The following is a 27951-nucleotide window of genomic DNA, read 5'->3' on the forward strand; positions in this document are numbered from 1 at the left end:
ACGTGGGAGGCAATATTTTAGTTTATTTCTTTTTCTAATTTTACTAAAAGTTGCTTTGGAACTTTATGTTTTTTTTATTTAACCATTTGGCTTCAATTTGATCTGACGTCTGTTAGGTATTTAACAAAATACACAATTCTCTTTGATAATAAGGGATAATAAATGTGCATCATTTCAACATCTCTGAAAAAATCCTTTTGGATGAAATGCCTGACAGCTGTCACATCTGTGCTTTTATTCTGAAGTACACAAACAGAAAAGAAAAAAAAACTAAGAAAATATATACAGCGACTAATCCGTTTTTGCTCTTTGCTTTATATGGTACCTCTCTATTCAAATGCATTTTGGGTGCATCTGGTTTTGTTTCAGATATTGGACTTTCAGAGAGGCAACCTTCAAGGCCTCAGTTTGCATCTCTTGCTCTTCTAAGAAACCTCACATGGTCCAGTACATGCCAAGCTTAGCTGCCCTCTGGCAGACCTAAATATCAGGATGCTTGAGAATTGTACATGGAAATGAAGAGAATGCTGCCAACAGCGCCACCTATTATGAAGCTAGAATCAATTAAATGCACTATGAATGACTTTGTCCTTTCCCCATACAAAGGGTCAGATTTAAATCCTGGCGTGCAGCACGTTGTTCCGCCAGGGCAATGGAGTAAATTACTCTGTCACCCTGGTGGGTGGACCTCCAGCCAGATTTATAAATGACTGCCAAGCTGAGGGTAATTTATAATGCATTGCCGGGAACCGCAATCACAATGGTTCCTGTCATTGCATTTCGCTGTTTGGTGCAGTGCCCTGTACCAAACAATTTTCTTTTTCTTATTTTCAAAAAGAAAATCCTGAAAGAGAAATTTCTTTTTGAAAATAAAAAATGAAAATGCTCCCCTCGCAATGGTAGTCTTCTCCCATGGCTAGGGGAGCCTTTTGGCCGTTTTCACTGCTCCATACTGCCAGGGTGTTCCTGGCAGTCATGAGCAGTGAAAACTGACCTCTATTTCTGCTCATCTAAATCAGGCGGGCAGAATTACAGGCCCGCCTCTGACAGCTCTTACTCCAGGGGGCCATCGAAGGCGTTTAATCATGGCGGGGACAGAGTAACCTCCTCGTGATGAAACCAATGGTCTGCCTGCATCTGATTCGGGTGGGCGGGGGTGTGTATACTCCTTAGCTGTTCAACAGATTATACATAGTGGAAAGATACAGATCAGGCCCAAAGTCCTTACAGAAACTTGACTGGCTCCAAAGTTTAAATCTAAATCATGCTTGGATGACCGGCTATATCTCTATAAATCAGATTAGCAACAAAAAAGTAGTGATACCACATTTCCCAATATAAAGTTGTACATAGTTTTATAGTGCAGCCGCCTATTATTTTACAGGGCCTGTGCTTAATTTGCGCAGTTGGCTGCTGGTGGTGTCACAAATTGAGCACTGTATAGGGCCTTCCCTGATGAAGTGATCTGTTGGTCAGGAAAGCTTGCAAATGAATCTAATTGAGCTCATGCACACCGATTCGATGACATGTCAGGGATAGCGGAATAAATATGCATCTTTTGGATGGCAGTGACATCACATGTTTGACCCATTGACCCATCCTTTACCTCAGCCTCCTAATTCTGAGGGCTGAGAGAAGGGGAATACTACTCACATATACTACACTAGACTAATTGGGCACATATAGTCTGAGCTAGAGAAACAAAGTAGGCGACATAACACCCACCCACAAGCAGTCCCTGGTACTCAGGCACTAGTCCATCAGCATCCTAGCAATTATCACCCAAGCAATCATGAACCTACACTTCATCAGCCGGGTAATGATTCTTCTGCAGATGAATTCACCCCATGGACCAGAGGAGGTGTTTTATTGCCTTTCAGGGGCTCTCCTCCTTGTCAATCTGGTTACGCCCCATTCTCTTCAGTCTCACCTCGGAAAGATTGGCATTGACTGGCTAATTGATGCACGTATTGCTACACCATGGTGTTGGACTTATTTTAGCACTTTCAATCAAGGTACTTGCTTGTGAAAAGATACCCAACTTGCACACTGCCTCGTCAATGGCGTAACAAAACCTCAGGGGTCCCCCCTGCAAGGTTAAGGTGAAGGGGCCCCCATTCCCCATTCCCTAACTGCTTTGCTGCCTCTGAGTGTTGCATTTGTTTGCAGCTGGCCAGCCCAAGGAGGGCCACTTTGAGGTGAACGGTATGGGCCCTCCCCAGCACCACGGGGCCTGCGGGGGACTCCGTTATGCACCTGTGCCTTATACCATTAACGCAATCTGCAGACTGAGGCATATTCCTTCATTCACTGGCTTGTAAACTCAATGTTAATCCCTTTCCACCACCAGCCCATCTCTCTCTTTGTGGTACAAAGTGGGATTCGCACTGGAAATACTTGCAAAATTATACTCGCTTTTGGAGTAGGGAAATATGCAAAACTTAAAGATTGCTTGAAGGAAAAGCCAAGGAGTAAACTGACAGTGGTGAGATGGATAATGCATCAATGCCCCCCGTGGTGGCCCCGCTAGAGGAGTATGGTTGTGCAAGCGTGGGCTGGCCCACTTTTGCGGAGTTAAATTTCATCCAATTGGGATACAGCCATTTCCCTCTTCAAAGAGGGTGATAATTTGTCGGATAGATGCAGCAGGTACCTTTGACTCGCCAATGGAATCCCACAAACCTTAAAGTTTCTCCAGTGGTTGTAAAATCAGCACCCAGCAGTAATGTTGGTGTACCTAAAGGTTTCTGCTAAATCTTCAGGACTGGTTCTGACAAACCATGTACACTTGGGGACAGCTCCTGTGAGCCCCAACAAGTTATGCAACTGTCCTAGCAGACTTCCTCCAAGGCAGGCAAAAGGTAAGCTCTTCGGTGGTCTGCAGTATCCCCATGTATTAGGGAGCTTTCAGCTTTCAGACACATAAAGGCTTAGAGAGCAGGCTTTCACAACAGGCTGAAGCCCCTCAACCGAATAGAGACATGGCTGGAGATGGGACCCTGTCACAAGCCGGCTTTCCTTTGGCCATGTAAGAAGTCTTCAGTGAGGCAGAGATGCAGGTAAAGGCCAGACATCTCGCTGTGAGACCCGAATTATATAGTCAAGGAATTCTCAAGACATATCATGTGAAAGCAAAGTAGAGCAGTGCACCTCTCCGTGACTATGGAAGGGCGAGATTTTGATCGATACCTCATCACTATTGATCCAAACCTCGATCTGGTCGACTGAACCTTTGTTGCCTGTCTTTGAGGAAGAAAGTGCCCCTGTTACCAAACCAGTTCACCCAATAAAGGACCCTGCTCCCAAAGATCACAAACAACTTCTAGCTTTCAAAAGTTTATTGTAAAGATATGATAAGCTGCAAATACAGGCATCTCAGAATGAGATTCACGAGATACACAGGTCCAACTACATACATGTGCTCTCTGAAAGCCCTCAGACGAGCAACGGAAATTACTAACACAAGTTCTAAGAATAACAAAGCTATCAGCATTGACGCATATCTCTCCTTCATTTAAGTTGGAGGAAAACGCACAGGTTAGGCTGTCCCTACCCTGCTCTAGATGGTATCCCTACTTAACCAAATCCCAACCTAACAAAGGTGTCAGCAGTGAATGACCCCCAAGGGAAGTCACTCACTCTAAGTCTCTTGGTGAAAACCTATAGTTCTCCAGTCATGACCCCTCTCTGCCTACCCATCCGCTCTCTAAAGGGTCCTCAGGTATCTGCTCTAACTCCACCCAGGGGTGCTGTCCCTAATACAAACAGTCAACAACATTTGGGACGCCCCTCGCGAGACGCCTCTCACGTGGTGTAGCTTCTGGCTTTTTCCATGCTGCTTTGTGTTGGGCCTCATACGTTGGAGTTGACCTTGCTTCTCAGACTCTTCTCCGGCCCGCTGATACCCCTTAAACATTCCGGAACCCTCCTCCATGTCTGGGCCGTCTACTGAACAGACCTCTATTCATTCATTTATAATTGGATCCCCCCTTTCCTTGCAGACAGACATCTGCAGCCAAGAACCCAACTCTCATAGACTTCCAAAAAGGCTTGCAACATTTCTTGGCCCAGACATGTACGTGTAAATCAATGTTAAAACATTTCAGGCCTACAATATTTCTCATAATGATTATAGCATTCAACTTCTTCATTAATTAAAGCATGTTAATACTCTTATTCTATTATTCAGTAAACATCTCTATAAATCATGGCCCATTTAATGCAATGACCAAAACATTAATACAATCTATGTCGTGAAAAGAAACACCTTCCCTTTTAGCTCTGGCCCTGAGGCCTACCACATTCTGCGTTTAACCACATACCATCTTACATTTTAACAGCTACACGACATGGATTCAGAAATAATCACATCTACTAAAATCATATAGTGTCACACATTTCTGTATTAGTTCCACTTCTACTTAAATCTCTACGTTAGCTATACATTCAGAATATAATTTCAAATACTATTAGCACTCATGGCATTTCTCCTCATGATTTGTGCTTACTACAAGTAAGTGTGATGCACTCATACATTTAGGTCAGTTTGCGCTCTCTCAGTTCCCCCCTTTGATGACCTCTCGGGGTCATCACTAACATTTAAACTGTAGTTATTGCTAGCATAACTTGTCTCTGCGCTTCCAGAGCCCTCAGACTCCTGTACTGATTATCTTGAATGGCAGCCAATCTCTGCAGCTGCTCTCTTTGGGCCCTTTCTGACCTTCTTGCTCTGTACCATTTGGATACCCTCACCAATCCCCACAATATGATCCCACAGATCAATATTATGATGATAGGTTTTAGTATATACCACACAAAGCTTTTGCCTAGGGTGGAAATCCACCCTCCAACTGCACTCATTCCGTGGCCCACCTTTTCCCAGACATTTTCTCTACTCAAGTCTTCGATCTCTTTGTGAATATCAGTTATGTTCCTAATAACTTTCTCAAGGGGCTTTGAATTGTCTGGAATGTAAGTACAACATTCCTGAACCTTCAAAGCCTTACAGACTCCGCCCTCTTTTGCTAGTAGGACATCTAACGCAAGACGGTTCTGAAGAACCATAGCCCTTATCGATTGCATCTCTCCTTCTACCAGCATTAAGGACTGAGCAGTGCTGGCAGACAACCTGTCGACGACTGTTGCCAGTCGTCTAATTTTAACATCATTAAGGATTAGACCCAAAAGAGGGAACATAGCTCCAAAGACATCTCCAACCATTTCTGCATCTCCTACATCTCTCCTTCCCCTCGATGATGTCTTGCCCTCAATGATCACTAAGTCTTGTGCATGATATATTTTGGGGAAGACAATTGCTAGGTAACATGATCCATACCAGTTGTCAGGTAGTCTCACATAGGCATTTCTTCCACATACAAAATACACATTTGGAATCACTTGCATTCCTTTCAGGAAATCTTTAGTATAGTACTCTATATTGAAAGCATGTTCACAGTCAACTTCTCCCACGTATACATTTTCATAATACGTTTTGGCTCGGTGAAGACATAGCTTTCCTCTCTGCGTCTTATCTAAAGCTATTGGACCACTACTACCCTTTCTCTTGTGTGCCTTCTCTTCCTCGGTCCAATCTGTTTTCCATTGTCCTGATTTTTTCAAAATCTTTTGTCTCCTGTAACGATCATCCACCTGCCCTATGAACTTCTTCTCGACTTCTGACACCTTGCATGTCAGGTTATTTCTACGGGCATGTGAAGTATCTAAGGTAATCCAAGGAATGAAGAACTTGGCCAATCTGTCTTCACTCTTCCAGTAATCCCATTTGTTCATCTGCTTATAATTTGGGACTTCTGGCAACACTGAATCATAATTGGAGAAATAGTATTCGAAACTATCTCTCTCATAAAATATACTAAGCAATAAGCTACATGTAATGCCATATGTCAGCGGGAGGTGATGGTATCTAATGCCTTCATCTACAGACGCCGGCAACTGCATGCAGACGTAACAATCCTTAACCTCCATGGCATCCACGTATTCATATAAAAGTTTAGCATAAGCATTTGACCTAAAGTCTCCTTGGGACTCATCTACGTGTAACCTGCGGGCTTCTGCAGCTAATAACGCTTTCTCTTGAGTGTTTTCCCTTTTCTCACCAGCAACAGTAGGTGTAAGCGTTTCTACAGAATTCACATCAGTTACCTTTGCCTCTTCCTCATGTCCCTTTACATAAGAAATTGTTACCACTAAAGCTATTAATATTATCACTCCTACTATTAGTGTACCTATTATACATTTAGCTCTGCGGTTCTGGGTGCCGGCTTCCATTTCGTCAGACAATATGGCTCTCTCTTATCTTAGCAAAAAGTTCTTTTCTTCTCGTTCCTTTACAGTCTCTTTTTAATCCTTTAGTCTTTAGAATCCACACAACTGGAAGCTGACAACCTTCTTCGCAAAAGTCCTTTAACAGTTCAATAAAGACAACCCTAACCCTTCTCCATCAACTCAAGGGAAGTTCCCTAATATTCTCTGCTTCCTGGGCGCTAGGTAATCTTCTTTTTCTGCTTGCTTTATTTACAAAGTCCTTTAACAGTCTACTATCAGGTTTGTGCCTGTAGCTTCGATAGCATAGTTCAGTATTTCCAAACGAAGATTGTGCTCTTCATGTGCTGTTATCGTTGTACCAAAGTCGGGGAATTGCAATTCTGAGAGAAACATGTGTTTTAACTTGCTGAGGCGGGGAGGTCTGGGGAGCATGAATGTTAGTGACCCTTCTTGTTCGACTCCGGGTACCAACAGTCGTATTTCCACGGTGACAATGGGCTCAGAACTGGACACCACCACCGCTCGGATCCTCCCTGTCTCCGGTTTCACAGACATTTGTCGCCAGATATGTCCACTCAGGTGTGGAGTATCTTCTGTTAGGCACACGCACTCTTCTTGACCTTCTTCGGTCGGGTGCTTCAGCGCCCTGAGCACCTTCTTCTGGGTCTGAGTCTTCTGATATCGGAGGAAGGGTTACCTCTGGAGTTGACCTCAGGCTAGAGCTCCTTCTTTGCGGCCAATTAGCTTCTCCACGTGCCCTTCTACTCCTTCTCCTTCTTGTCTGTTCTCGCTCTCTGTCAGACCTGTCAGTGTCTGACTCGTACTCCCAGCTACTTTCTCCTTCTGTAGCGTCTTCCGTTTCGCTGTTGTACTGACCGTCCTCAGCTTGGTCAGACTCGTTCCCTGCTTCCGCTGGCACCTCTACAGCTTGGCTAGCCCCCTCTATGGCTTCTCGGTCCTCTTCTGGACGTCTATCCGAGAGAGGAGCTGTTTCTTCCCGAGGTGCTGGAACCCTTCGCGTATGTGACGCGTGGATCCAATTGGGCAGGCCTCCCACCTTCACAGCTGTGTTCGTGATCAGGATGATCTGGAAGGGCCCACGCCAACGAATATCCAAGCAGCTTCTTCTCACATGTTTTTTCACCAGGACCCAGTCCCCAGGGTACAGGTCATGGCACGGGCCCTGGCACGATGGAACCTCGGCAGCCTGCACCTGAAGGGACACAGAACGAATGGCGTCAGACAGCCCCTTACAATAGTCCAGGATCATATCATCTGTGATATTTAACAGTGCAGTAGTTGGGACAGATGGCAGCCTCATTGCTCTCCCCATTAACACCTCATGTGGTGACAACCCCGTTCTTCTGTCTGGGGTACTACGAAGGCTCATGAGGACCAATGGCAGGGCGTCAGGCCAACTCAGGGTCGTTGAGGAACAAACTTTGGCTATTCTGGCCTTGATCGTGCCATTGATCTGCTCCACAATTCCTGAGGCTTCTGGTCGGTAACTGCAATGCAACTTCTGATCGATATTCAGAGCTGCACAAATCATTTTCACAAGCTCGCTGTTAAAATGTGTTCCCCTATCTGATTCCAAAAAGGCCGGCACCCCGAAGCGCGGAATGAGTTCCCTAAGCAGTAACTTGGCCACTGTGAGGGTGTCGCACCTACGTGTAGGGTATGCCTCAACCCATCTGGAGAACACACAAACAACCACCAGGACATAGCGGAGGCGGTTGCACCTTGGCATTTCAATGAAATCTATCTGCATTCGATTGAATGGACCTCCAGATCTTCCTATGTGACTCAGTGCAACTGGTGTTCTTTTTCCTACGTTCAGCTGCCGGCAGGTCACACAACGCTGGCACACTGCTTCTGCTGCTATTCTAAACTTAGGATTGTACCAAGTCTGTCTAAACACTCTCAGCATAGCATCCCTCCCTAAGTGTACGGGACCATGTATGAGTCTGGCCATTGGACTCACCATCTCATTGGGCAACACTGCTCTGCCGTCTGCTGAGACCCAAAAATGGGACTCACCCATTACACATCCTGCCTTTTCCCATGTTTCTTTTTCAGAATCAGGAGCATTTTCTTGCATGTTTGACAGTTCATCCCAAGTATCAACAGTTTCCAGTATCATGGCTAATTCAGTCCTTACATTTATTCCACCCACTTCCACCTCTGTGAAAGAGTACCCTTGTTCCGCGCAATACCGCGCAACTTCATCAGCATATCTATTGCCTTTCGAAACGAAGTCCTCATTTCTGGTATGTGCGGTGCACTTTACAACTGCGATACCTGCTGGGCATTGCAACGCCTCTAACAACAGGCGCACAAACTCTCCATTGCGAATGGGAGAGCCTGAAGAGGTCATGAACCCTCTTTGAGACCATAACTGCCCGTAATCATGAACCACCCCATAACCATATTGGCTGTCGGTGTATATGGTGACTCGAATTTGATTGCTTGCCAAGCAAGCACGTGTCAAGGCAATAATCTCGGCTACCTGAGCGGAGTGTACTCCTTCCAGGCACCCAGCTTCCACAACTCCAGCAATTGTACAAACAGCATAAGCTGCTCTCAACTGCCCAACCTCGTCTCTTACACATGAGCCATCGACAAAGAAAATTTCGTCTGGGTCAGTCAGTGGCTCATCTACGATGTCGGGTCTGGGTTTGGTGCATAGTTCAGTCACATCAAGGCAGTCATGGTCTGTACATTCATCATCATCCTCGATATCATTTGGGAGTGGCATCAAGGTGGCAGGGTTCAAAACAGAGCATCTCTTGAGGGTCACATTCTCTGCAGCAAGAATAACTTGCTCATAGCGCGTGAGCCTGCTATTGGTCAGATGCTGTGTTTTGGTCCTGGTCATCAACAGCTCAACGGAATGGGGCACGCACACCTCTAACGGGTGCCCCATGACGATATTTTCACATCTTTCAATGCTGACACCCGTTGCAGCAACGGATTTGAGACATCCGGGCAACGCTGCGGCTACTGGGTCTAAAGTAGCCGAGAAATAAGCAACTGGTCTACGGGCATTCCCATGGATTTGGACTAACACAGACAACGCGCAACCTTCTCTCTCACAACAGTAAAGAAAAAATGGTTTATTGTAATCAGGCATTCCCAATGCCGGAGCACGACACAGGTCCTCTCGCAGCTGTAGGAATGCCATCAAACAGTCTTTGTCCCATGGTACCGGGTCGCTCACCTCCTTGTGCGTCAGTTTTTGCAAGGGCTTTGCTTTCAGTGAAAAGTTCACGATCCACTGTCGGCAATAACCCACCATCCCTAGGAACATCCTGACCTCTCTCTGTGTCTTAGGCGCATTCATTTTCATGATCGCCTCTATCCTGTCTGGTGACACCTTTCGTTTGCCTTTCTCTATTCTGTGTCCCAAGTACTGCACTTCTGTCAGGCAGTACTGCAATTTTCCCGGGGACACCTTGTGCCCATTGGCAGCTAGGTGATTTAACAAAGCAATGGAGTCCTCCCTGCAAGCTTCTTCTGTTTCTGACGCCACGAGGAGGTCGTCTATGTACTGGACCAGAACTGACTTCTGGGGCAGCACTAGACTTTCAAGATTTTTCTTCAAAAGCTGGTTAAAGATCGATGGGCTCTCTGTATACCCCTGAGGGATACGACACCATGTTAGGACGCGATTTTCCAGCTTAAATGCGAAAAGAAAATGGCTTTCTTCGTCCAGAGGGATCGAAAAGAAAGCCTGACAAAGATCGATCACAGTGAACCACTCAGCTTGGAATGGAATCTGAAACAGTATCACTGATGGATTCGGTACCACTGGACAACACGAAACGACTATGTTATTAATCTTTCGAAGGTCTTGTACTATCCGAAATTTCCCATTTGGTTTCTGCAGACCCATAATCGGGGAGTTGCATGGACTACCCACGATTTCTTTCAGTATTCCCTGTTTAATCATGGACTCGATCACGGGTTTTATGCCTGCAATCGTTTCTGGAGTCAATTTATATTGGGGTGTTCTTGGGAACTCAGCATGCGGTTTCACTACAATTTTCACTGGGTCCACCCCTTTGACCAATCCAATCTCTTCCCCAGTGAAATCCCATACTTCTGGTGCCACTGTCTCTCTCAAGTCCCAGGGGAGCTCATCTACTGTCAAAGTAGGGTACAGCTCCACGCATATTCTTGAGTTTGCAACTTTGAAATCTGCGTCATCATCATTGGTCAATACCTCCACTCCCTGAGGTGTACAGTATATAGTACAATTCAATTTACACAACAGGTCTCTCCCTAGCAGACACACAGGACTTGAATCGCAAACCACAAACTGGTGCTCATCGCTGTACTTCCCTATTTTCACCTGTACCGGTTCTGTCAATTGGCTGGTTATTCTCCTGTTTGCTACCCCTACCACTTGTATGGTCTCTCCAGACATGGGCAGGTCTGGAACTGCAGCTGATCTGATCGTGGATCTGGTGGCTCCTGTGTCCACCAGAAATGTCGTGGGGCACCCTGCTACTTCTGCTTCAACATAGGGTCCCCTCTGGTCCACCTCCAAGGCTGCCCCGAGGGTGCAGTCTTCTCTTTCCACTCTCTGTCCGGTTAATGGGTCCACATAATAGCACTCTTCTCCCTCTACAAACAGGGGCATCTGTCTATAGGTCTTACCCATAGTCCCTACTCGGGGAGGTTGCGGGAACTGGGCTCGGGGAGGAGCCCCCCCCCCTTTGAGCACCTTTCCCTGGTATGGCATCACCCCTCTTGTAGGCGCGCTCTGGACCTCTTCCTCCTCTACCTCTTGTTCTCCTATCTCTACATTGTAGGGACACTCGCGTTTCCAATGCCCCACCTCGTTACACTGGTGGCACCTAGTCGTTTTCTTCAAGGCAGCTATGTCTATTCTGGGTCTAAAGGTGGAACTCTCCTCATTGCCCTTGTTCTGACTGTACTGCTTCTTTCCTCCTGTACCTGTTCCTTGCTGCTGTTGCTGTTGTCCCCCCTTCCCTGCTGCCTGCATCTGTACCACCATCAACTTTTCTTTTAGTTTCTTAGCCTTGGAGTCTATCTCATCACAGCAGTACCTGGCATATCTCAGTATTTCGTCTAGGGGTTTACTTTGCCAACAAATCGAGTGTTGCTGAATCATTAAACTAATATCCGGTCTCAGTCCCAGGACGAACTTGGACACGAATTGCCCTATGTCTTTTGGATCCATTACATCCAAGCCGCTATACTGTTTAAACGCCTTCAGCAATCTCTCGTAATATTCGTGGACGGTCTCTTTGGGTTCCTGTCTGGTTCGGTCTATTCTGACCCAATCTATGTCTTGCATTGGCACTTTCTCTTTCAGCCAAGTCATTACTCTCTCGAATTTTGCCATCACAATCTCGGACGGCCCATTAGTCTTAGCATCTCTCTCTGGCTCCGTTGTGGGCCACTCAGCGCTAACCTTGCATGCTGTCCACAGATCTCCTGGTACTACAATGTCAAACAGCGTGTTCAGATCTATCCATAGGACCTTTGAGATTTTTACAAATCTCTCGACTTGCTTGTACCACTCCACTGGGTTTTCCCGCAATTTGGGGAAGGAGGTGGTAAAAGCAGCTAAATCTCCCCTACTCCAAGGGACATGCACATAGTTCCCATTTGCGACTTCACGCAAAGGGTATGCTTCTATTCCCTGCAGACCTGGTGTCATACCAAGCGTGCTTCTCCTGCCGGTCCCTTTCTTGGACCACCTCTCTTCCCACTTATCTAGAGCCCTCCATGTCCTTATTCCAGTAATCAGTTCCCTTATGTGCGTTTTCAGCCCAATCGTTCTCCTCTCATCTAGGTCTCGATCTGTATAATGTAGCCTGTGGTTACCCTGTAATGCTTTGGTTCTTGACAGGTCCACCATATATTTGCCTGCTAGTTCGACTAACTTCTCATGGATTGCTCTCGCTTTTCGAGTAATGTCCTTTGCCATATACAGTATTTCATCTTGCTCATACATTTCCATTCTTTCCAAAGGCAGGGTACCATCTATCATGTCATCCAGGTCTGACCTTAAGCTGGCGACATCAAGTCTCTTGGCTTTTATCTCAGCTCGCAATATGTCTTTCGAAGGGGGCTCACTGGTCTCCCTACCATCCCAACTTCGAGCTCTACGTTTGGGCTCAGGAGAGTTAATGAGTGGTCTCCCTTGCTCCCATCTCTCCAGGTCCCATGCTCGGCCATCCGATCTTGGAAGGTGATGGAACACGGGCCTGTTACCCCCACTCTTGATCTGCCCACTCTCTTCTTCTTCTCTCCTTTCACCGTACGCCTCTCTGTTATTTTCCCTCTGGTCGCTACTCTCCCTTTGCCTAGTATCGCTCAGTATCCGATACGATCCTTCCTGGTTCCCCATATTCCCTGGGCTGCGCTCATTTCCGTCATCACAGGGACTATGGTGCGACCTCTCACAACTCCCATTCAGTTCTCTGGTGCCGGGCACACAGTGTGGACACTTAAAGCTGTTTCTGTACTCTTGCGCTCTCCTCTCCTCTTCACTGAGTATTGGGCGCGCCACCCTCCCATTCCCGGGGCCCCCGTTTTCCAGGTCTGTTCTACCTCCACTCCGGGCCCAATGGGTGACTCCCCTACTATCTCTCTCTCTACAGTCCCACTCCGGGCTACTCTCCCCAGCCCCGCAGTGAGTCCGTGCTCTGCTGTCCTGACTTTCCCTTTCAGCTTCTGCAGCTATGATGCTCTTGTGAGCCTCCACTGCCTCATCCCACTTCTTCATGTACTCATTTAGCTCTTGAAAGGATTTTCGTCCAGATCCCCTCAGATCCACTGGCCATCTAGGGCCCCCAGGATCCCCTCCTGGATCCCCTGCTGTGTGCATCGGGGTGCTCCACTCTCTTGGTATCGGCATCTGACTTGGGGAATTAATCGTATCGTTCCTCCTTGCCGTCCCTGCTCTTTCTCTGTCCTTCCGTACCCGTTCTTCCCCTCTTGCTCTCTCTTGGTCATATATCGATATTATAGGACCTATGGTAACAGGTACCTGTAGTGCATCTGGTAATGCGTAGGATGTGGCGCTTTCCGTTTCCGGCGCTCTTTGTACCACAAACCTCCCGACTACCTGTTGCACCTGACTAGGCTGGGACAGCTCTTTCTTTGCCTCAGGATCCCACTCTGAACTGGGAAGCGGTCCATGCTCTCCTGCATTGCCCCCCTTTTCTCCTTCACTATGCTCGACCTCTCCCCCTGCTCTATTATACGGGGGTGGCCTGTCTGTCAATAATCTGTTTATCAGACTGTCCTCTGTTTCGCTCTCATCATCTTCTTCTAGGGGGCTTTTATTTTCGGGCACCTCTAACACTGGGTACAGTTTATTTACTTCCATGTTATGCACTCTCCATCTTTTAGCATCCGCATCCCACCTGGCATCCTGTACTGCCCTTACCGATCGTTTCACCCTTTCTTGTCGTCTGTTCATATTCTTTTCATGCGCTGCCCTAATCCATGCATCAAGAGCTTCAAACTGGGTCGGTCTAGGCAAGGGTCTCATTGAGGTCATGACTGATTTTAATCGATGTAACACCTCTAATCTGAACGTCCCGTACTTCGGGAACGTCAGTTCCTCATTTCCTTCCGTAATCTTACTCCACTCTGATATCCAAAGGATCGTATGCAACCCAACATTTACTGCCATGTAACGAGCCGGCGTACCCTCCGGCGGGGCTTCTTCCCCTTCATACGATCCCCGCTTCTCTTTTTTAAACACCGCTCTCAGCCATTTAAAACACTTCATAATTATGCGCACAATATCCAGCCTCGCTACCCTGTTTACTTCCTGATGACAATCCACCAATCCTGTCGCGGCTTTGTTAACTTGGCCTATCGCAGCGCGGTCTTTCTCCGGTCGGCCAATCACGTCGCGACACTTTCTGACGTCTTTGCTAGCTGGCCTATCACGGCGCGGTCTTTCTCCGGTCAGCCAATCACTGCGCGACACTTCCTGACGTCACTTTTCTCCGCTTCGCAGCAGCACCCCTCCTTTCTCAACTCGTCTCCCGGTCATGCATGCGTCCCATTCATACACCGAAAAATGACTACTTCCGACCAAGCGGTCACTTCCCTCGACTGTACGTCCACAGTCTATATGTAATTGTCAACACAACTGACGAAATGTCTATCGTCTCTCTGATAGGTTGCTTACACACACAGTAACCTCCGACCAGCGTCCGTTACTCACGCACTCACTCTTACGTTCCCCCTATCTCGGTCTTTCGGGTGATCAATGGTACCTCATGACCCCCTTCACACTAGTTAACAATTACTCTGGGTGTCCGATACACCCGAACCACTTAAGCTCTCCTTGAACTTAAGATTTCCACCGGTTGCGCGCGCTCACAACCTGTTCCACAGTCACTCTACAGACATTCAACTCCGCCAGACATTACAACATAGATACAATACAAAAACACCGCAATCTAACACGCATGACCCTTTATACTCACTCTCGACCGATACTGCTGCTTTTTCTGTCTCACGTCATCCGGATCTTCTTCAGCGGGCGGTTCTTCCGATCATCGATCTCTAGGGGCCTTGGGGTAAGCTAACCTGGCCTAGGTCACCGTCCTCAAGAAGGCAACCATCCTCTATAGCTACCAACTGGAAGGGCGAGATTTTGATCGATACCTCATCACTATTGATCCAAACCTCGATCTGGTCGACTGAACCTTTGTTGCCTGTCTTTGAGGAAGAAAGTGCCCCTGTTACCAAACCAGTTCACCCAATAAAGGACCCTGCTCCCAAAGATCACAAACAACTTCTAGCTTTCAAAAGTTTATTGTAAAGATATGATAAGCTGCAAATACAGGCATCTCAGAATGAGATTCACGAGATACACAGGTCCAACTACATACATGTGCTCTCTGAAAGCCCTCAGACGAGCAACGGAAATTACTAACACAAGTTCTAAGAATAACAAAGCTATCAGCATTGACGCATATCTCTCCTTCATTTAAGTTGGAGGAAAACGCACAGGTTAGGCTGTCCCTACCCTGCTCTAGATGGTATCCCTACTTAACCAAATCCCAACCTAACAAAGGTGTCAGCAGTGAATGACCCCCAAGGGAAGTCACTCACTCTAAGTCTCTTGGTGAAAACCTATAGTTCTCCAGTCATGACCCCTCTCTGCCTACCCATCCGCTCTCTAAAGGGTCCTCAGGTATCTGCTCTAACTCCACCCAGGGGTGCTGTCCCTAATACAAACAGTCAACAACATTTGGGACGCCCCTCGCGAGACGCCTCTCACGTGGTGTAGCTTCTGGCTTTTTCCATGCTGCTTTGTGTTGGGCCTCATACGTTGGAGTTGACCTTGCTTCTCAGACTCTTCTCCGGCCCGCTGATACCCCTTAAACATTCCGGAACCCTCCTCCATGTCTGGGCCGTCTACTGAACAGACCTCTATTCATTCATTTATAATTGGATCCCCCCTTTCCTTGCAGACAGACATCTGCAGCCAAGAACCCAACTCTCATAGACTTCCAAAAAGGCTTGCAACATTTCTTGGCCCAGACATGTACGTGTAAATCAATGTTAAAACATTTCAGGCCTACAATATTTCTCATAATGATTATAGCATTCAACTTCTTCATTAATTAAAGCATGTTAATACTCTTATTCTATTATTCAGTAAACATCTCTATAAATCATGGCCCATTTAATGCAATGACCAAAACATTAATACAATCTATGTCGTGAAAAGAAACACCTTCCCTTTTAGCTCTGGCCCTGAGGCCTACCACATTCTGCGTTTAACCACATACCATCTTACATTTTAACAGCTACACGACATGGATTCAGAAATAATCACATCTACTAAAATCATATAGTGTCACACATTTCTGTATTAGTTCCACTTCTACTTAAATCTCTACGTTAGCTATACATTCAGAATATAATTTCAAATACTATTAGCACTCATGGCATTTCTCCTCATGATTTGTGCTTACTACAAGTAAGTGTGATGCACTCATACATTTAGGTCAGTTTGCGCTCTCTCACTATATACACTCCCCACTGTCCACACACACACATAGACACATATACACACACACACACATACGTATACTCACACAGCTATGGGTTTTGTAGCTTACAGTGCACCTCACCATTGTTCGAGTTGCATACCCTCTTTTTGCACACAGAACAAAAAAAATTGACTGTAATGCAACCCAAGTAATAATCAGTGGCTGAGATTAAATCAACCATTCCACCCATCTTTTGTTTTTAGCAGGGCCACAAATCCTACCCTGGCCCTTTTCCATCCTTACATTCAGTAGACTTGTCAAACAGGCTGTGATAAACAGAGAACACATCAAACTCAAGAGTGCACAAAGTCTACCGAGAACATCATAATCCTTTCCATTAAACCAACATTGGCCATCTGGACTCAGGTGCTTTGAGGTTGCATCTTATTTGAAGGTTTTAGGGTACTAGGGTTATGTTTGCATCATTATTTTAATTGCCCCAAGCTGTCCTACGTGCAAATAAACGCCTATACATCTTCAAAGCTATCCCTCTGGCTGGGGTTTGAGTAGATGGAGTGTGATTACTTGTCTCATACAGTCTTTGACTTCCAACGTGAGTATCCTACAGGAGTGCATTACACCCTGCAGCCCTGGGACACCAATGGTAACTACTGCCCACCAAGGATACTGGCCAGTAACTACTGACTGCACCAGGGCTGGTAAGGCCTCACGAACTGTACTCTTCCTGCCTATCTACATAAGAGGCTTGGTGCCAGGTGGACTCTCTGTGCACTTAGGGGAGGTGGGACTGCTTCTTAAAAACAAATGCTGAGATATTGATATTGTGCTTATATGTCTCATTGTCTGATTGACCTTATGTGGTTTTTCCCTTATTATGATATATCAATGTCAGACTCCTCAGGGTTTAATTTGACTTTATCCTCTTAACAGATGGGAGACAAGGAAGTGATTCTTGATGATGTGAGATGCAATGTTGTTTTATATATGTAACTGCATGACCTGACTTCTTTGGTGTTCTACATGGATTCTCATAAAAATATGTATTTAAAAAAAAAAATGTTTATCGTAGTTGTCCATAACACATTATGAAGGGTTCACTTGTTAAGCAGGGTTTCCTGCTTGTCTCCAGGCCGCACCCTGGTTTGGCTGAGCTTTACTGACACATACTCCTTGCTAGGTCACAGGTTTGCCAGGCGTTCATGAAGGCCTTTGTAACTGGCACATTTCAGCTACAAATGAATGAAATGAAAAGACGATTTGTAAAGTGCGGTGGCTACCCTGAGGCGTCCCAGCGCTGCAAGAGGACAGGCATGAGACAGAGCCGCAGAGGATCACTCAGGTTTGTTGAAAAGCCAGGTTTTCAGGAGTTTTCAGAACGTCAGTAGGTTAGGCTCCGATCTGAGTGTAAGGGGGAGGGTGTTCCAGAGCTTGGCTAGATTGTGGGAGAGTGATCTGCCTCTGTATCTGGCTTTCTTAAATCGGGATATTGTGGTGAGGTAGGAGGATCCTGATCTAAGATGTCTTATAGGGTGGTAAGCAGTTATAAGGGGGCGGTTGATGATGGGACCCGTTCCCCAGTAGGACCAGTGGGCAATGCACATAGCCTTGAATTCAGTCCTTGCCTTTACTGGGAGCCAGTGGAGATCTTTTAGTCGGGCTTTGACTGAGACTCGCCGGGGGATTTGAAGAAGGGTCCTGGCTGCAAAGTTTTGGATTATTTGTAGTTTGTTCAAGGTGGACTGAGGAGCCCCGAGATATAGAGCGTTTAAACAGTCCAAACGGGATAGAATTAGGCCTTGTACCATGATACGCCTGGCATGAAAGGGAAGAAAGGGAAGGATTTTGCGCAGCAGTCTTAGGAGACCAAAGCAGATGGCGGATAGTTTGGTCGCCTGGTGATTGAAGTTGAGAGACTTATAAAGCCATATGCCGAGGCTTTTGAAAGAATCTTTGGTGGAGGGGGAGGACCCAGACAGGGGGGCCAAATTAGATCTATGGTCTTGTCGATGGTGTTCCCTAGGAGCATAAGCTCCATTTATTCCCCGTTTAATTTTAGGCAGGAAGATGTCATCCATGTGGTGACTGCTTCCAGACATTTATACAGGCCGTGGTGTGAATTAAGAGGGGGATCTAGAGCCACAACTAGCTGGGTGTCGTCCGCGTATGCGACAATTTTTACTCCGAAGGCAAATGAATTGCCTACTGTGTGTATTCATGAGCATGGTTCCTGTGCAAAGCACACACTTGCTAAATTTGTATAGTGGCAAATGTCACATCTATTCTTGCCAGTGCCTAATTTGTAAAACAAACTGAAGTGCCAGGGCCCTTCTCGGAAGGCCACTGCATCATGCACCACCCATACCCTGCCAGCGCTGCCAGTGGCATAACACCTAACGATCGCGTCCCTACAAGTGTGACAATTCTGACTATTTCAGGCCACACACAGCTATAATGGAATAAGAGGCTAGTATTATTCATTTCGAATGCATTGACTTAATAAACAGGGTTGTTTTGCTCATCTCAAAATTCAAAAAAGAAAGCACCACCATGTGGTGGACTGTCAGTAGAGCCAGTGCTGGCAGGTAAGTGCTGGTGCCGAGCACCAGAAACCACTGGCACAAATTAAGCATTGGTTCTTGCACACATTAAAGTCACTCTCAAGAGTGCTGCTATGCATGGCGTAAGCACCTTCCTGCGCTGAGGTGATTCCTGGAATTTCAATGATTTTCTTTTTTTCTAGGTCTTGTGTTAGTCAAGACCTTCTGATTTCACTTAAATGATATGTGTAATATACTTACTTATAGGGTTTTTAGCCCGCCCAAACAGCCCACTGGTCTATTATAATGTCATTCACATTTTTCTACACATTTTCACTACGGGCAATGGTTCCACCTATTTTAGCCTTTGGCTAACTTCCCTGTGAGTGATGGCATTCTGCCCTTACTCAAGAAGCACATTACCACAAAAAGTATTCCCGTTAAGTGCCAGGAACTACAACTATGAGAATGTGTACCTTATTAGACCAAAATAAATATTTTGACTTATAACCATTTTAGGTTTTTTTAATTGATGAGGGGCTTGTTCCTTTAACAATATAGTTTTGTAAAAAAAACAAATGACAAAACAAAACAAGCACTGACAATGCCAAAAGACTGGCAACCAAAGTCAGACCCATTGTCTTTGACAATACTTGTTCTGTTTGTTATGTAAATTGCTGGCTTGTGATGAGAGCATTTTCGTCGCCCTATTGAAGGTCTGAAGAGTAGATCTTCAGTAATTCTATTCCCTTCTCCCGCACTGGAAGCAGGGCAGTGTCTTTTGAAGGGTATGAATTATCTGATGGTTTCTCAGTTATGGAAACTCCACACAAAGTGGACATTCCCATAAAGGAGAGAATGAATAATGCACTTGTCACACCTAAAAAGTGGCAGAAATGTAGCTTGAAATATTGTAATATTATTGGCTAACGTTGTTTAAGCATAATTTAAACGTAATAAACATGCTTGCAATGTTCTGTTTGTCCAGAAGCAAATAGGATATTTGAAGGATATTAGAAATGTGTAACCTGTTGATTATTGTGTTTGTTAAATGACAGGTATTATCATCGCCTTCATCGGTTATTAAATAAACCCACAATGCAGTTGCATGTTTATTCATAGGTATAGAGATATTTTGTAGCACATCCAATAAGATTGCATTCTTCCAAGTAGCTGTTTAAACTGAAAACCTATATAATGTTTAGTGCAGCTCTCTTTATGGAACATCTTGAAGTGATGAAACTAATCACAGTGCACATTTAAGGTCTGGTAAAGACAGCTCCAGATTTTTTGCCAGCCTCATGTAATTACAAAATCATAAATAAATTATACATACACTTCTCTATAAACACATAGAGGGGCTTGGAGTCAGGCCTCTTCATTCATTGGTCTATTTACCTGTCACACAGCATGGAGCAGGGGGTCAGAGCCACTTTAGCCACTGGCTCTCATGCCCTATTGGTGTACCCTTCAGTGCCAGGGCTGTTGGGTCAATGCTTTCTTGTTAACAATTTTGTTTCTTTTAGTAATTCTTGTTTCCACTACCTATGTATTCAGGTTACAGTAATTCAAAGCCAAAAGTACTTTTTATTTCTTTCGAAAGTAAATCTGCCTATTAAGAAGCACCCGCACTGTTTTAATAAAATTATATTCGATGGTTCATTTATGTTTAAATTAAAAAATATGTTGCAAGCATATCAATGCCAGGTTTAAACAGTGGCTTGATTTCTTTTCCTTACACTAGGTTACCAAGTCCAGACCTCTAGGATTTAAGTTTTTTTTTTTACAGAGCAGAAGACTCTTTAAGTGGTGATGAATAAAGGTTTATTCGGTTGAAGCTGCGGAGTTCCTGGGTAGGCTGTGATGAACAGTAGCCACCAATCAAAGACAAGCGGCAAGCAGTAGCAGGAGAGCCTCCATTGACTCCTACTTTTGCACCTGAATCTATGTGTTGTAACTTCCTACTGCACTGGACAGCCCAGCAGACCTACGCTGTGCCACACAAGATGGAGGATGCAACTATCATAATTGTACTAACAAAAACGAGGAGTGGAGGGTCTAAGGGAGTTTTAGAGACCAGCCCAGGCTATTATCCCCTAATAATCAATTGTAAAAAACACAGAAACCTGGGGGTCTAGAACAGGAGTCAACTAAGTACTCAAAATTAATAAGACTGAGAGCCACATGAAGTGTGAAAGGTGCAACCATACAGTCCTAGAGCAAGTAGGCAAACCTACGCGTCAGACCACTCGCAACAGTAGGTGAAACCCAAGGTCCAGAGATGGATTCCCATCAAAGTCTTGTAAGTGATCAAATGTTATCATCTGGTCATCCAATGGTTAGGCTAGTGTGTCTCTTGATCACTGAGACTGCTTCTAGACCCACCCTGTAGGACTGGGATCAAAGCCCACAATTGCCCGTAGACCATGCGTAAGATCACCAAATGGGATTAAGTGCAGTGCAAAACAGAAGGAGAGAGTGTAATGTAGGAATTAAAAGTAGAATAAAGAACTAACAGCGAAACCCTATAATAGCTGTAAGCCTTTTTCTGATTAAAAACACAGAACAGCGCAAAAAAGCAGCGTCAACAAATAACTGCTTGTGGGGCCGACATGTTTCTGCCAAAACGGGGGGCAACCTCCCAAGGCTTTCTTCAGAGCCTCTGATCTCATGAAAGTTTGTGCTACTGCTGGTGCATGCTACGAAAATAAGTAACCAAATAATTAACCATACAAACTGTGAATAAAGCAAACCATAAAGGATATGTATTTCTATCCCTCCATGCAAAATGGTGTATTATTCACCTACAAAAAATAGCAAAAATGGTGTAAATGCGTAGGGTCACACTACTTGTAAATTTATCAAAAATTAGTTATAACAAGGAATACATTCCATACTCACCCATATTGGCAGGGGATATTACCTCACCTCGCCTGGACCAAGCTCAGGGTGAAGGAGGCCACGCTCTGCAAGGGTCAGGAAAAAAGGATGCTCACTCTGAGGGAAATGGGTGACACTACCCCTCTCCACGAACAAAGGGTACCTCTCTAAGATCCTCCCTTAAGAGACCCGTAAAACTTTCAGCTCATCAATAGGCTCACCCACTACACTCTAATGAAACAACTAGCTCATACAGACTGTACTGTGTCTGCCTTCGAGCTTTAGATTAATGAAACGTATGCTCTTACTCAGGACCTGCTCCTCCTTACCTCTCCGTCGTTGCCTCAGGCGGGTCCTGAGGTTGGGGGAGGCAACGACTGGGAGGAGGAGGCTATCTTATGAAGGGCATGGCAGTTGACTGCATTGCCTGTTTAACCAATAGGCTCTGGCTAATCATGTTATTAGTATTGAAAGTGCTCTATCCTGCATGAAGTGATTCAGTAGACCCTGAAAAGGATCATGAAAAAATCACACACCCATTAATGCAAAATTGTTTAGAATACATAATGGATGGTATCTGGAATCAAAGAAAGCACTCATCGGGAAGTCGTGTTTGTATTCGTAGTATCGCGGAATGATGTATCAGCATCTCGCGAGTGTAAAGACTACAGAATTACGTCATCATAATCGACTCTGTAGTCTCGCCGCCTGGAACGATGTAAAGTTCCCTGTATCGTCAGCAGATAATTTAAGTTAGTTACTCAGAGTAATAAATGCCCTTCACTTCTAGAGGGAGGGAAAAGAGCTGCGCTCCCTGGCGGATTCACACAAGTCGCGTAATCACGATGATTGCGTGAATTCGCGGTAACACAAGGGACTACAAAATGATGTCATCATGGCAGAAAATTTAGTTCTATATAATCCCGGGGACAAATAAAACAGCGAAGTGTGGCTGTCACCGTGCGTACTGAAAAGAACCTGCACTGATGTAGGTGTGTTTTCAGAAAGCGAGCAGTGGGTAAATAAACCCATTTGAATCGCTAAATATGCCGGGTGATGTAAACCCTAGGAAAATAGATAATGCATCATTTCTTTTGCCCCGCAACCGGTGCCAAACTGCTGCTTATTAAAAGAAACCTAAATGGCTACATAGTGTAATGATTAGATCAACTACATTACGAATTGGTTGAAAGTTATTAAAAAATACCAATTCAAATGCAGTATGTCGGAGCTCATCATTGGCCTATAAATAGGAATCCCAGATATTTGACTATAGTATTGTTAGCAGAACCGTTGGAAGGTGCGTGATTCCTTAACCATGGGTTCCTAAACTAGTTATAGTTAAATGCAAGGAAACTAAGATATTATAACATGAATCCATATATCTCTATCTGAATGCTTTTAATTGCTGGAGATAGTAGATCATGTCAAGATGTATTGGGCTCAATTCACTATTCTTTCTCGCAAGTGGTAGATAATTCACAGCATAGTCCAGGGTATTTCATCGTTCAGACCCTGGGTATCTGAGGATAGTTTAAAGATCCATTTTTGTTCCCTAACAAACAAGTATTTTGAAACGTCACCGATGTAAGAGGGTATAAAGGGTTTTTCAAGAACCACCCAAGTGAAATCTGTTTCTCTGTGACTCTGCTCAATGAAATGTTTGGTGAGTTTTGAGACGCTCTTTATACATCTGAACGCACTTTTGTGCTCTAACATCCGCGTCCGTATCTTTCTCGTGGTCATGCCTACGTATTTTAATAGGCAAGGGCAGGTGAGCAAATAAATCAATTGTGAGCTATTGCAATTTGAGAAACTCTTCAAAGATCCATGGGCGATCTATTCCTAAATCAATCTGGGTAACCTTGGATGTCTGCGGACAAACCAAACAATTCCCACAGAGATAATGTCCAAGTACTGACGCTGAGTCCCAGAGTGTCCCTATTGCTCTCTTGGGGGTTTCTCTCGGTCGAGTGTGTATTAATCGGTCCCTCAGACTACTAGACCTTTTAAATGCAAAGAGGGGTTGTTCAATCTTATCATTTCCACAGTTGAGAATCTTCCAGTGGTGTCTCACAATACGTTGGAACTGGTTTGATTTAGTGTTAAACGTAGTCACTAAAGTTAACCGATCTAGAGGGGGCTTGGCTGCTGGTATCTCTAAGAGTGCTTCTCGATGGTTGTTCGCCGCCCTCTTCCAAGAACGTCGGATCAACTTCTTAGGGTAGTGTCTTGCTAGTAGTTGGTTAGAGAGACCTTCAGCGTGTTTTTTTTTTAAGGTCTCAGATGTAGAACAATTACGCCGCACTCGTAAAAATTGGCCATAAGGCAAATTTTCCCTTTAGGGCTTTGGGATGCTGGCTTTCATAAAGCAACAGAGAGTTTCTGGCCATCGGGTTTTTATATAGCTCAGTTTCTAAGCCTGTTGGGGTCACATAGATGGAAAGATCTAGAAAAGATATTCTCTCCTTGCTGTATTCAACCGTGAAACTTAGGAACTGATTGCGTGTGTTAAGCCATTGGTGGAACGATACAATAGACTCATTGTCACCTCGCCACACTACTAGAATGTCATCTATGTAGCGTTTCCATCATTGGATGTGTGGTCTAAAGGGATTCATGGTGGTTAGCACCTGTTCCTGTTCGAAGACATGAACATACAGATTCGCCAAGCTGGGAGCGAAAATGCTTCCCATGCTGGTCCTTGAGACCTGCAGGTATATGGTGTTTTCATGTTTGAAGAAGTTCTCTTTCGTGGCAATCCTAGCCAGGGCCATGATAAAGGGAACAGGTGTTATTGAGTCCAGATTCGCCTCCTCCAGGATGGACGTGATGGTCTCAAGCGTCTCATCCTGGGGGATAGAGGTGTAGAGGGTCTCTACATCAAACGAGACAAGATGGTCTGTGTCGGCATTGAAGTCTATCCCAGGAATCACCCTTAGGATATCTTTGGTATCCTTTAGGTAAGTTGGCATGGTCTGTACCAAGGGTCTGAGAAAGAAGTCCACAAACGCCGAAAGGGGCTCGAGAAGAGACCCCTGACCCGATATTATAGGTCTGCCCAGAGGGGGTCGTTGGGCCTTGTGGACTTTAGGCAATGTATAAAAGTAAGGCATAATGGGACTCTGGGCTTGTAGGAACTGTGCCTCACGGGTCGTAATCCACCCCTCATTGAGTGCTTCTTTCACCAAGTTTTTAATTTCATGTGTTAGTCTGTCTGTGGGATCAGTGCTCAAAGGGATGTGGGAGTTGGTATCTTCCAGTTGGCGTAGGCATTCAGCTCTATACAAAGTGGTGTCTTGCACCACTATAGAACCACCCTTGTCAGCTGGCTTAATAATGACAAGGGGGTCTTGAGCCAGATTCTGTAGAGCTTGCTCTTCTAATCTGGAAAGATTTTTGAACGCACTGTTTGGTGTCTGCCACAGTTTCTCCATGTCATCTTCTACGGCCCTCTCAAAGGTTGCTACTTGGGGCGGTATAGAGTGTGTTGGAGGAAAGAAGGATGATTTGGTCCTCAGTCCAGTGTTCTCATCCTGTGTTGCCACCTCTAATGTCTCTTTGTCTTTGAAAAAATAATGCAGGCCTAGTTTGCGGAAGAATTGGGCTAACTCTATCTGCAATTTAAAAGGGTCTCCGCTGTCAGTGATGACATATCCTAGACCTTTGTTAAGTACCCTCTCTTCCACTGTGGAGAGCGTCTTACTGCTAAGGTTGATTACCAAACTTGGTTCAAGACTAGGTACAATGCAGTCAGTTACTGTCGAGGGGTCCCCCTCGTTTGACTCTGTGTGCCTGTATGTGGTCCTGTTTGGTCCTCCCAGTGTACCTGTGTTTGTGTGTTGTTGTTGTGGAAAAGTGTGGCTCACTGGTTAGAGCAGCAGACCCTGAAACAGAGATCGGCCCGGAACCAGGGTTCAATTCCCGACGCGGCAGGGTCTTGGGTCAATGTCCGCGGACTTGATAATTCTCGCCAAGGTGCCTACGCTAACCATGGGTCCCACTCTGCAACTCCGGGCAATAGCTTGCTTAATCTCCACAACGGCCCCAGCAGCGCAGGGGATGCCTGGCTTCACCTTGGAGGTGCCCAGGAGGGACCATCTCACAGGGAAAGGCAGGATGGGTTCCCCAGCGGTATACAGCGCCAGGACACTCCGAGATGGAGTAACAATGCACTTTACAAGTATACTTACCCTTTACCTTTACCTTTCTTCTTCTGCCTCTGGATCGGCGTTGGCCAAACTCTAAAAAAGGAAGACTATTGAAATTCTGATAGCCTGGAAAAGGACCCATAGGGGCAGCAGTGGGTATTGAAAAGTACCAGGAGGCCCCCAAGGAGTGGGTGGCCACCAGGATTGGGGATATTGATGTTGTTGTCCTCTATAATATTGGGACCGTGGAGGACGCCCTTGTCCTCTGCCATGTATGTTGACGGGCCAGCAGTGTCAGAGTCACTCCCTGACTCAGTGCTGGACCCAGAGTAGTTAGAGCCAAATGCTCTGCCATTCCTTCTAAACTCAGGCACTTTATAGGACTCACTTGTATAGGGATATACCTTGTCCATTTTGAACTTGTCCAGGTCTTTCTTGAACTTGTCTATCTTAGTCTTCAAGATAGAATCATTAAACTCTTTATTATTTTTGTTAGACTCTTCAGATTGTTTCTTAAAAGCTGTAGATGAAATGGTAGCTTTTATCTGTCCTTCAAGGACCTGGATCTCTACAAGGATCTCATCTGCTACCCTCTTAGCGGTGCTTATTATCAGGATCAACCAGTCCCTGGTGCACCGCCAAGCAATAAGGGACCAATCATTGAGGAATACTTTGTCAGTCAGGAAAAGTCTGGGGGCGTTGGTAACAATCAGACCTGGAGGGGCACAGCTTGCTCTTAAGTATTCTGCCATAATGATACCATGCACGGCTGTCTGAGAATATGATTTTTTAAGTGTCAGTACCTTGGCCCAATCATCCGAAGGGCCAGAGGAGGGGCCTGGAAGTGACTCTAAGACACTCTGCATGTTGTCTAATATTGACTGGAAAACTGCGTCATCATACGTCAAACCTTGATGTTCTGCCATGATGGTCAACAAAGAAGCTGTTGTCAATACAGAGAGAGTGGGGAACTTTAAAGAGAGCCAAAAAGGAAAGAGGGGGAAGACAACTAATCCACAGTGATGTGATTAGGAAAACTACCTACAAAAGTGCAGTTTGTATCGGAAAAGACCCGCAGCCGAATCAGACAAAGGCTTACAGCTATTAAAGGGTTTCGCTGTTAGTTCTTTATTCTACTTTTAATTCCTACATTACACTCACTCCTTCTGTTTTGCACTGCACTTAATCCCATTTGGTGATCTTACGCATGGTCTACGGGCAATTGTGGGCTTTGATCCCAGTCCTACAGGGTGGGTCTAGAAGCAGTCTCAGTGATCAAGAGACACACTAGCCCAACCATTGGATGACCAGATGATAACATTTGATCACTTACAAGACTTTGATGGGAATCCATCTCTAGACCTTGGGTTTCACCTACTGTTGCGAGTGGTCTGACGCGTAGGTTTGCCTACTTGCTCTAGGACTGTATGGTTGCACCTTGCACACTTCATGTGGCTCTCAGTCTTATTAATTTTGAGTACTTAGTTGACTCCTGTTCTAGACCCCCAGGTTTCTGTGTTTTTTACTATCATAATTTTGCCATTAAGAACAAAGCAATAATTGCAAGTTATATGGATAGGAATTAGGATGTCTAGGAACACAAAGCCAACTTTGATTTTTGTTTTAGGTCTGGGCTTTGACAATAGAACTGTCAAAAGACCTATAGCTTAAAACATACATAAAGTGGTCTTTGGGTTTGCCCCTTTCAACCACCAGCTCTCTTCATACAGCCTCTTTCAGGTATGTAAATGTAAATGTAAATGTAGTTGAGCTTATATAGCGCACAGCTACCCGCAGTGGGTTTCCCGGCGCTTGCTTAGGGAACCCTTCCTGGTATTCCCCTGTGAGATAGCAGGGTATCCACAAGGTGAAAGTCAGGCATCCCGCCGCGAGGGGCCGTTGTGGAGATTAAGCAAGCTATTGCCCAGAGTCGCAGAGTGTGAACCCGTGAGTCTAGGAGGCACCGGGGCGAGAATTATCAAGTCCGTGGAATTTTTAGCCCAAGACCCCGCCGAGGCGGGGAATTGAACCCTGGTCCAGGACCGATCTCAGCTTCCGGGTCTGCTGCCTCTA

General features: G+C 45.4%; 1 protein-coding gene across 2 annotated transcripts in view; it reads right to left on the minus strand.

Annotated features, from left to right (window-relative positions):
* Positions 1-27951, minus strand: part of MSRA (methionine sulfoxide reductase A) — a 984506-nt gene that overhangs the window by 181748 nt on the left and 774807 nt on the right. The gene's annotated exons all lie outside the window — the stretch shown is intronic.

The sequence above is a fragment of the Lissotriton helveticus genome, chromosome 6 (genome assembly GCF_964261635.1).
Source record: "Lissotriton helveticus chromosome 6, aLisHel1.1, whole genome shotgun sequence".
NCBI lineage: Eukaryota > Metazoa > Chordata > Amphibia > Caudata > Salamandridae > Lissotriton > Lissotriton helveticus.